Source organism: Maniola jurtina, chromosome 18, assembly GCF_905333055.1.
Source record: "Maniola jurtina chromosome 18, ilManJurt1.1, whole genome shotgun sequence".
Lineage (NCBI taxonomy): Eukaryota > Metazoa > Arthropoda > Insecta > Lepidoptera > Nymphalidae > Maniola > Maniola jurtina.
Genome location: NC_060046.1, coordinates 1,012,503 through 1,024,967, shown reverse-complemented (window position 1 = coordinate 1,024,967; position 12,465 = coordinate 1,012,503). Strand labels below are relative to the sequence as shown.

Below are 12,465 nucleotides of genomic sequence, written 5' to 3'. Positions count from 1 at the left end.
CATGGAACGCCTCAGAGCGAGGTAACGCCGCATGAGTATGTTTTTTCGTGCGTGCAGCCGGCTCTATCGAATTATAAGACGTTGTCACGTCAAAAAGTTATGTGATGAATCTAATCGAAAATTGCCAGTGACTTCATCTGCGTGGAATTTGGTTAATAAAAACCAGTATTTTCCAGTATGAAACGCAGTCTATTTACAGTGAATTTACAAATGTTTTTTTCACCGATTGTACTTACTCTATTTTAGTTTATAATGATAAGGTTCTTTGTGAGAAGGCGTGAACTAAATGTACTAATTAATTGTTGTATCAATAATTTGATTACGGGCTACGGACCTTTGGCTTAATTGGAAGTATCAGACTGATATAGCTAACTGATTCGTGAACGTAATTATAGGCCCGGAGCCAGAAGAAAAATTGGAGGAAGCTCTTGATATGTTTTAGGGTTCCGTACTCTGGAACAATAAGGGACGCTTATCGTTACAAATCCCTATGGGCTCGCGGCTATTAGATAGGCTAACAGATTCGTATAGAATTTACGCATGATTTATCCCTCTGGCTAAATGCCAGCTAAAGGAGTTTGACTAAATAAATAAAAAACCTAGAAATCTAATTTCAAAATGGCTGCCATACAAATAAAAAAAAAATTAAAAAGCTTACATAGTGTTATATCTTGTTTGATGATACGGAACCCTTCGAGTGCGAGTCCGACTCACACTTGACCCTTTTTTTTAAATGCTTTTGCTATTCACCGAAGGCCCCTTCTAAAGCCCCATGGGCTCTCGGGCTATTAGATAGGCTAACAGATTCGTATAGTAATTTAAGCATGATTTAACCCGCTGGTTAAATGTCAGCTGATGGAATGAATGCTAATAAGACCCTTTATGGCTGGATCTGAGCTAATAAGCAATTATTATGTTTGAATTGAAATTCAATGGCTGGTGAATGATACGTTCCAACTGATTGTATGATTATCTATTAATTAATCTATTTTGTAGGTATCTACCTATATTATGTCGTCACTAACTACCTATATTATGAGTGTCATAATATAATATGAAAGCTCAGTCATTCGGCGGGCGAGAGCTCTGCTTGGAGTTTCTCTACGAGATCAAATCGGAAATGAGAAGATCCGTAGGAGAACCAAAGTAACCGACATATCCTTGCAGATTTCATAGATTGGCAGACTTCACACCTTCGACAACATTACGAAGAACTCTCAGGCATGCAGGTTTCCACGCGAAATTTTCCATCACCGTTAAACCATATTTTATTGCTTAAAACGCACATTAACCACCCGTTAAAACCAGTTACCAATAAAAAAAGATGAAAGCCCATAATTTTCTAACAATAAACAACACTTTGATATGACACTTCCTCTACAATGGGAGAACTACAATATAATCCTCAAGTCTTGAGGCTCTAACTCAATGGATATTGCATAAACGCTGGTTATTCCTGGTAAGCAGCTTTAGTCAACCGTTAGGAGCTGATAGGTGTGAAAATGACCGCTCTTAAATTAGCTAAGTGGCTTTATCGAGCCGCTATAAGCCGCGACAAATGGCGCCTCTGTGTTGGACACACGGACCTAAATATTGACGAAGCAATACCAGGCCGAGCTCAAATATACCTACGGCGGTGTGCCCCTTCGACGGCACTCCCGTAACTCTTATCTCTAACTAGTTGATGCCCGCGACTTCGTTCGCGTGGATGTAAGTTTTTTGAAAATCCCGTGGGAACTCTTTAATTTTCCGAGATAAAACCTGTGCTAATCCAGGGTATAATCTATCTCCATTCCAAATTTCAGCCAAATCCATTTAGTAGTTATTGCGTGATTTTCCGGGATAAAAGGTAGACTATGCTACGCACCAGTTCTTTAACTATAGGTATCTATCCAAAAGTCACGCTGATCTTGTGCTCTGTTGCGGCGCAATTGAAGAACAAACCAATGTCCCATTTATAATATTAGTAGTTATACTCAAGCATTGTGTTATCTAATTGGTACCGATATAGAAAATAGACTTTTAAAGATTCAATAACTTAGTCACATTCGTGTCAATAACTTAGTTACTCAGTGATATAAAGAAGATTTTAAACAAGTAAATTCACGTGGACATCAATTGCAGGCATCATTAATTAGTGGTGTTATTTGCTGGCAATTATTGAGTGTGTTTCGGGTTCTATATCGCCGTGTGTCTAACACATTTACATAATATACAAGGTCACATTTTCCTTCAGCTATACATTATTAGGGCTCAGACCGCGGGCTGTTTCGGTTCAGGGGACCTGATTAGTTTCATACATAAAACATTAGCTCAATCTGAATAGCATCCTACGTAACCATGTTCCTGGCTATAAAGTATGTCCTCACAGAGTGGGAGTCGCACGATGTGCTGAGTTATTAGGGATCTATTATGTTAAGCCGATTTATTGCATTTACTTGTGAGAGACGTTTATTGTGAATTAAACTTTCTATAATCGTTTTGTTTACTATTATCTTGGCTTAGGAGAATCGGAGTAGGGGTACCAGTTAGGTAACCTCCCCGTGTGCCTGAGTGTTGGGGGTAACAGCAGCGCTTGGGCCGGTGTACGCTGATAGGTAACATGTTTAACGATTTTCCCCCAAAAGTTTACAAAATTAGACAATTTTGATCTCATTACATTCAGTATGTACGCCTTAATCTGGGCTCCTACGTTTTATTTTTTTAGTATTTTAGTTTAATTTAAAGAAATTAAAATACTCCAGAAAGTTTTAAGATGAAAAATATGGATATTAGACGCTAGTGACTTTTAACATAAAAGCAGTTTTTTAACCCCCGACCCAAAAAGAGGGGTGTTATAAGTTTGACGTGTGTATCTGTGTATCTGTGTGTCTGTGTATCTGTGTATCTGTCTGTGGCATCGTAGCGCCTAAACGAATGAACCGATTTTAATTTACTTTTTTTTATTTGAAAGGTGGCTTGATCGAGAGTGTTCTTAGCTATAATCCGAAAAAATTGGTTCAGCCGTTTAAAAGTTATCAGCTATTTTTTTTCTAGTTTTATTGTAGAAAAGAAGGTTAGATAACCCTTATTGGTAAGTAAGGTTCATAATATTCAAGTGTCAATTGACAAATGTCAAGCTGTCAAGATGGACGTTGCCTAGATATACATAATTATTTATTTGAAAATGATTTGTCGGGGGTGTTGAAAATTTTTAATTTACACTTGTTACGAGCATAGTTATTCATTATATCTACAAAATTTCAAAAATTATGACAATTAGACCACATTTACGGGGAGAAAAACGTTACCGCGTTTAAAAATTTACAACTAAACGAGCCTTTTCATGAAATTTCTAGCTCTGTAGGTAACCTAAAAGCTTTCCCAAAGTGACAACTCGTCAAACTAAATAATATTCGCAGAACACTCGACCAATATCACTTTTCATCTGTTAGCAATAAGGAACACGTCAGCTAATGCCTGGCACTTCCTCGAACCTGGTCACCACTTAGACTCTCAATTATCGACTGACGATAACAGATGATCAGAGACTTCTGCGAATATCGATGATGCTATCGATCGATATCGATTTTATGTTAATGGTTTGTCTATACACCTAGATTGTTGTATACTTACCTACTGATCTTACAGTAATTGGCAAGCCATGTATCTTGAATCCATACATACAAATATTATAAACTAGATGATGATCGCGACTTCGTCCGCGTGAAGTTTTTAAAAATCCCGTTTCAAAATGTCTTTGATTTTCCGGGATAAAAAGTAGCCTATGTCCTTCCCCGGGATGTAGGCTAATTCTGTACCAAACATCAAAATCCGTTAGACTGTTGGGCCGTGAAAAGTTAGACACACAGAGAGACATACACACTTTCGCATTTATATAAGTACATATGTACATACATACATACACGGGGTTTGATCTATAACATGCATCTCTAACGGAGTTCATGCTTATGTGCGTGAACCTTAATAAAAGCTTTAAAAGTGTCACTAACACTGAATTCACAAGCATGTTTCATAATGAACCTGAATGAAGCCACATCATAAAATCCTTGATTACGCCATCATAGAAGAGTTTGCCAATAAATCTTCATTATTTTTCATTCTTCGCATAAAGAGTACTTATCTCGCTTAGAATGGTGTTATTTAGCACAATAGCTACACAATATATGCGCCGGCGCTAAAATAACCACCAACAAATAAGTTCTCTTACTTAACACGACACGACGACTTCACGATTTCAATTTTACTATACTTATGTTAGACTTAAGTCGATTGAACGAATCCACTCTGTTCAGACGGTGCAAGACCGTGGCTTGTGGAAGTCCCCACAAGAGAACTATGTCCAGCAGTGGACGTCTGTCGGTTGATAATGATAGCGATGTTGATGATAAGTTTATTTAATTAGATAATTAGATGATAACTTTTGATTTAAAGTTTTTAAAAAAGTATGGGAACTCTTTGATTTTCCGGCTTAAAAAGAAATTTCTCCGTGATGCAGACTATTTCTGTACATCAAAACTGATGCAATTCTCTACCAAAAATCAAAATCGGTTAAACGAATGGAATGTGAATAAACAGACACACTTTCTCATTCACAAAGTAACCCAAAATTAATGCAAAATAATGTTTGGATGTAGTCCTAGAATGCCAACGCTAACATTAATTTTGATCGCTAACGATGATCTTTATTCCATTCCCTCAATATATTACTTGTAGTAACAAAGTTGCGATTTCAGTATCCTATTTATGCAACTAATATTATTATCACACATATTATATTATCCAATCATATGTTATTTAGATGATCCATGCGGTGCAGCTTGAGTCCACACATCAAATGCTAATAATGCAGTAAACGCGAGCAATAAATTTCACAAAGCAGCAGCAGACAAGCGCGCCGAGTTCGCGCAGAAATAAACTAGACCGAAATAGATCAACTCAAGCGTAACGCCTTGCACTTGCTCGCTCGATTAGTTACATTGCTGCAGTCAGTTGACAGTCAGTACAATCAGAATGTATATACTAAACGACATAATATCAGCATTGAAGTCATCAATGTTTCTAAAATGCGCCTGTTTCAGTATAATAAAAAAAATTGTTACAAAATAGATATAGTACGGCCGCGTCTACGGTCAGTTCTATTCATATCACCAATGTTAATATCCACACAACATAATAACTTGTTTAGATGATCCATGCGGTTCAACATGAGTCTACACATCAAATGCTAATAATGCAGTAAACGCGAGCAATAAATTTCACAAAGCAGCGGCAGACAAGCGCGCCGAGTTCACGAAGAAATAAACTAGACCGAAATAGATCAACTCAAGCGTAACGCCTTGCACTTGCTCGCTCGATTAGTTACATTGCTGCAGTCAGTTGACAGTCAGTACAATCAGAACATATACACTAAGCCCACTAAGCCCTAATTCGCACGAGCGTTAAAAAGCGTTGCGTTTAAACCCGGCGTTGCGATCACAAAACAAAGTGCGCGATAAAAAAGCGTTGACGTGTGAACAGATACTTGGGAATGCATTTGTTCTATTTGAACGCTTTTTTAACGGACGTTAAAAAAACTCTCGTGCGAATTAGCCCTTAAGGACATCAAGCATTGAAGTCAGCAATGTTTCCTCAATGCGCCTGTTTCAGCTGACTCCAATAAAAATATTGTTAGAAAATAGAAAACGGCCGCGTCTACGGTCACTTCTAATTCATATCACCAATGTTAATATCCACACAACATAATAACTTGTTTAGATGATCCATATCGTGCAACATGAGTCTACACATCAAATGCTAATAATGCAGTAAACGCGAGCAATAAATTGCTCAAATCAGCAGTATACCGACTGCAGACAAGCGCGCCGAGTTTGCGCAGAAATAAACTAGACCGAAATAGATCAACTCAAGCGTAACGCCTTGCACTTTCTCGCTCGATTAGTTACATTGCTGTAGTCAGTTGACAGTCAGTACAATCAGAACATATACACTAAGCCCACTAAGCCCTAATTCGCACGAGCGTTAAAAAAGCGTTGCGTTTAAACCCGGCGTTGCGATCACAATACAAAGTGCGCGATAAAAAAGCGTTGACATGTGAACAGATACTTGAGAATGCATTTGTTCTATTTGAACACTTTTATAACGGAAGTTAAAAAAACTCTCGTGCGAATTAGCCCTTAAGGACATCAAGCATTGAAGTCAGCAATGTTTCCTCAATGCGCCTGTTTCAGCTGACTACGACAAAGAATTGTTAGAAAATAGAAATACATCCGCGTCTACGGTCACTTCTAATTCATATCACCAATGTTAATATCCACACAACATAATAACTTGTTTAGATGATCCATATCGTGCAACATGAGTCTACACATCAAATGCTAATAATGCAGTAAACGCGAGCAATAAATTGCTCAAATCAGCAGTATACCGACTGCAGACAAGCGCGCCGAGTTCGCGCAGAAATAAACTAGACCGAAATAGATCAACTCAAGCGTAACGCCTTGCACTTTCTCGCTGGATTAGTTACATTGCTGCAGTCAGTTGACAGTCACTACAATCAGAACATATACACTAAGCACACTAAGCCCTAATTCGCACGAGCGTTAAAAAAGCGTTGCGTTTAAACCCGGCGTTGCGATCACAATACAAAGTGCGCGATAAAAAAATCGTTGAAGTGTGAACAGATACCTGGGAATGCATTTGTTCTATTTGAACGCTTTTATAACGGAAGTTAAAAAGCTCTCGTGCGAATTAGCCCTTAAGGACATATTAGCATTGAAGTCATCAATGTTTCTTCAATGCGCCTGTTTCAGCTGACTACAATAAAAAATTGTTAGAAAGTAGAAATACGGCCGCGTCTACGGTCACTTCTAATTCATATCACCAATGTTAATATCCACACAACATAATAACTTGTTTAGATGATCCATGCGGTGCAACATGAGTCTACACATCAAATGCTAATAATGCAGTAAACGCGAGCAATAAATTGCTCAAATCAGCAGTATACCGACTGCAGACAAGCGCGCCGAGTTCGCGCAGAAATAAACTAGACCGAAATAGATCAACTCAAGCGTAACGCCTTGCACTTGCTCGCTCGCTTAATTACTATTGTCGCTACAAATAAATATAATTTGGATCGTTTGGAAGAGTCTTTGGGAAAACACCGACTTCTAGGATAAATCTATTGTTTCACAAACTTTTTAGATCACATTTGTTAGTTACAAAATTGAATAGACGGCGTTAGTATTTCGCGAAAGTCCATGATACCTAAGGAATTGCCAAATTAGGCTTATTTTTCTTTGTGGAGTAGCAATAAATCATAATTATAGAGTACCCGATAGAAGAGATTCTGCTTAAATTAGCTTACTTAGCATATTATGAAAGCTTATTATACTCGTAAAATCAATATGCACCTAATGATGTTAGCTGATTAATGTGACTTATTGTCTTCATTGAGCTGTTACAAAATATCCTCAGGAGTCAGGAAGTATTAGTTTTGATTTCGGTAATATTGGGTTCTGATTTATCACTTTGTGTTTTGAGTTTGTTGTGTTATTCTATTCATTCCCCAAGGTAATGGATATAATCTAATATTCCTCCCTATTTCTAAAAAGAAGTTGACCATATACCTATACTGAGGTAATACAAAACATCATTGCGTTTTGGATCCTGTTGTCGCCCTAACCAACAATAAACTTAAACGAAATCAGATAATACAAGTAATCAAAGCCGATTAAGATGTACGTGGGAGCAAAGAAAGCGATAAAGCATTGGCACAATCACAAACGGATAACGATGTGATTAAGTCGAACAATAAAAGGGTTAAACGCTGGGTGAACATGGAATAATTGAAGAGTCGAATCGTCTTTTGTTTTATTGTCTGATTAAAAAGTGAGCATGTAATTGGCCGGCGTCTTCTTTAAATCGATTTTGTCTGTTGTATGTTTTGTTCAACGTTTTTTTTATGTAAAGTTTCTATAGCATTGTGTAAATTTCTGTTCTAATTTAGGTTTTATTTGCAGGAAATAGCACTTAAATTAGAGCATAATAAAATTGTAGTCGAATCGTCTTTTGTTTTATTGCCAGAAAAAACAATGAGCATGCATTGGTTGGCGTCTTCCTTATATATCGATTTTGTAAGACTATTCTGGTGTTTGAATGTTTCGTTCAACGTTTAATTTTGTAGACCATAGTTTTTATTGCATTGTGCCGGAGCTCTAAGTTTGGTTTTACTTGCGGGAATAAAACCTCCTTTATATTCATTTTGAAAGACTTGTAAGTATTTAAATTGATTTTCATCCTCATCATTTTATTTAGATTTAATTGGTAGGTATTCTATTTAACTACTTTTACCTGCCTGTAATATTATCTAAATACTGAATTCAATTTTGCTTCAGTTGTAAGTCTTAATTTCTGATAATGAGAAACAAAAAGCAGGCAGAATAACTACCTACTTGTGAATATTGTATCTTGGTTGCAAATAATGATACCTATAGCTTGGTAATATTGTAATATACTCATCAAAACTAATAATACTTTACTATTTCCACTTACATCCTGAGGAATGCTCAGTAAATAAAGACAATTTCCATTTACTCATAAACATTTTAACTCGTCCATGATTGGTTTATTTTTAATGTCTTAATAATGCGAAATAAAAGCAGACACCTACCTACTTGTGAATATTGTACCTTGGTTTCAAATAATGGTATATGTACCTTGGTAAGTATTATACTCGTTTAAACTAATTATACTATAGTATTTCCACTTTCATCCTGAGAAATGCTCGGTAAATAAAGTCGATTTCCATTTACTCATAAACATTTTAACTCGTCCATTATTGTATAGGTAATGCAGAGCTAAGATTTGCTTTAACAACCCTCGCCTACGGCAGATTATGAAGAAGCTTTGTGCTACACTCCAACGTTAAATTTACGAGAATTCTAAAGGTAGCTTCACACTGGAGAAGCTTTTAATAAGTGAAGTTTCTTATAAGAGAACGTTTGTGAAAGGACAAAAATGGTTTTTATTAGTCAGATACACTTTTAAAGAAAATTTTATGACTGAACTTCATAAATGAGTAATGCCTTAATAATGATTATCATGTGAAGTAGCCCTAACACTAGTAGCTGAGGGATAAAGGATTGTAATTCATTTACATTATATGACAGAGCTTAATGCCCTTTGAAATGAGAAATAATTTAGCCAACTCAAGGCTGTATTTTCATAAGCCGCAATTTAAAAAATTTCAAATAAATTTTATTTCTTATTCTATTTTATAATTAGGTATTATATTAACATTAAATTGTGCCTATATTTTGTTTTGCTTTGTCTTTGTCTCTTTTTTCAGTATTAATTTTGTGGTTTATAATAAAAGTAGGTAGACTAGGTAGGTATATTCATTCATTCATTCGTTATTATAGCGTTTCATGCCTGAGTACCTATGTAAATTAATTTTATATTTTCTGTCAGCTATAGATTTTTAATTTATTTATTATTTGTCTAATATTGTCATTTATTTTTACGCGACAATGTTTGAACTCTTTGATTTCTGGATTCAATAAAATTCTTAAATTCTAGCTTTAGACCAATAACTGTTTAGTCAGCAATTTAACTACATATTTGTCAGTAAAGATTCACCTCCATAATTTCGATAATAATTAATAATTTAAGATACACAAAACAATCGAAAATTTTCAAAGCAACACCCAAATCAGCTAAGCGCATTAAATTAAGCGTTCAAAACAGCATCGAAGCGTGAAATCAATCTTGCATAAATAAACCTATCCAATTATACAACGTGTCAAATTGTAGATAGCTTAATGATTCAATTTAGCATGGTCTGAGACCACACGCAGGAAGGCGCGTCCGCCCGCGCAGTGATCTATGCTTGGAGTCTGTGCCGACGGTGACGCGTGGGCCGAGTGTACTGCCTCGCGGCACACCACCGGTAGCGGCGCCTTTTGTGACTCAAGTATGTTGATTTACATTATCCAAGATAGAAATATATGCAAAAGTAAAAAGTCAACTGTCAAGAGGTATAATGAAATCTGTAGGTCGACTCCAAAAAACCTGCGGTCGTTCATTATTACAATCGCAATTTTTTTGATTGGCTTAATGTGTGCTATTTGTGTTACAACAATGCATTATACCCAATAGCGAGCGAGTATCAACCAATCAGAGGTTATTGCGATAATGACATTGTAGCTAATATTCTACCGCAATCGAGCAGCTGTCTTCATATTGCTATGCCTAGCTTCGCGCAGTTGGGTGGTAAATGGAAAATGTAAAGCTGAACCAGAGTGAACTAAGTGAGGAAACCATAAGAGTGAGGGTTTGATCTTGAATCGACGACACGTCTCTAATTTTAGGCTATGGGTGATATGAAATCAAAGAAATATAGGCGATTATGGGCGATTCGTAGGCTACCTCTTAATCTTAGGGCTACTTAGCGTCAAATGTAGGAACATTTGACGCCTAGCAGTGAGGAGAGTCGGAACAGATATAAAATTAATTCATTTAGCTGTTTCATGTAGAACAGCTTGTACCACTTATGTATGTATCTAATATCTACGCACTGTTTCTATCACCCTGTCCCCATTTCCAAAGGTTACTGTAAGATAATATCTTTATGTATCAATGTCTAAATATTTATCCTTCGCATTTATACGAACTAATCCTCCCAATGAATGAATCAGTATACTTAATTATATACAAAACCAACAAAAAAAAGATGTAATGGAGTGTAAGAAGCCGATGTTTTTCACCTCCAAAACACGTTTAAATCTTGTTTTTATTGTTTTTATATGAGCGATCTTATCAAACGCCTCCAATAAAACTACGAGATCATTCGTGTAGTAAATTTAATAGTGTGACATCATTTACTTTGTGAGACAGTAAATTCTTAAGTGTTGACCGCAAACAAGGGACCATTAGGTTTTATGTGTTTTGATATTTTATAGTACGATTTCATGTTTAATAGATTGGACTCAATACAATTCGTATTTACCGTAACCTCTTTTAGTGTAAGAGACTGTGCTAGAATAGCTATGAATCAAACTCTCTCACAATACTTCACATGTATAAAAGGATATAGATTAGTATGAATATATACTTAGAAAATCATGATCTAAAAGAGCCACAAAACTGCTTTTTTGTTTATGTATATTTTCGTAAAATCTATTTTCTAATTTGTAAACTTGGCTGTAATAAAATATACATGTCCAGAAAATTTCTCCGCAATAAACCAGTATATTAATAGCCCAATAGTTTTCCTCGAAAAATCACGGTTGACTCCTATACTATTTATTATTGACCCAACCTCGTCTATCCGGGTGGCCGTAAAGTTAAGTAATGTTCTTGAAACAATTTAAAAATGCTGAATTTACTGCACTCGTTGGTTATATCTAAACAGTAAATGATGGCCGCGCTAAAAGGATGCATAAATTAAATTTATTCAAGAGCAAAGATCTAAAGTTGCTCGCCATAAATTCGATACCTTATTCCCATTCATAAATAGCTGGATCTCCTTCTAGTTGAAACGTTGAAGTGCTTTGAAATGTTTTAGTGCTTTTCTTATGATTTTGTTTATATAGTTCAACCACATTATGAGAAAGTGATTGTGTCTGGGAAACCATTTTTATACCACGAGTCATGACATAAAGTTGTTAAGTTTGACAAAATATTGTTTCTTTAAAATAGTCTATTGACGAAATAGAAAAGGCAGAGAGTGGTGTTTTTGTGACTGCGATTGCAATTGTTTAGTTTTAAATATAATGCATATCCATACTAATATTATACTTAATATAAAAATGTAAAAGCTTATCTATCTATCTATCTGTCTGTCTGACTGTGTATCTGCTAGCTTTTCACAGCCAATCCCTTTACCTTGAAACTTATATTAAAGAAGTCGAACGTATGTTTTATAATATTCAATTTTTAACCCCCGACCCAAAAAGAGGGGTGTTATAAGTTTGACGTGTGTATCTGTGTATCTGTCTGTGGCATCGTAGCTCCTAAACTAATGAACCGATTTTAATTTAGTTTTTTTTGTTTGAAAGGTCGCTTAAATGAGAATGTTCTTAGCTATAATTCAAGAAAATCGGTTCAGCCGTTTGAAAGTTATCAGCTCTTTTCTACTTCTTACTGTAACTTTCACTTGTCGGGGGTGTTATAAATTTTTAATTTACACTTGTTACTTTGGATTTTTACGCTCCGTGGGACACGGCGAGTTTCGATTCTGCAAAAAAATCGATTGACATATCTCTTCCAGCGTTTTGAGTACTTATAGCCCACTGAAATAGACACTAAATAGATACGTCTATTTTGGTCTTGATCAATTTAGGGGGTAATGAAGACAATAGTAGTTTGGAAATGAGTCAAACGTCCAACCAACGCATTGAGCTAACTATATTCGGTCTAAATAGTCTTTGAGCAAATTGATATCATCATTAAGCGCAATAT

General features: G+C 35.9%; 1 protein-coding gene across 1 annotated transcript in view; it reads right to left on the bottom strand.

Annotated features, from left to right (window-relative positions):
• LOC123874534 overlaps positions 1-12,465 on the bottom strand; it is a 275,616-nt gene that overhangs the window by 175,893 nt on the left and 87,258 nt on the right. The gene's annotated exons all lie outside the window — the stretch shown is intronic.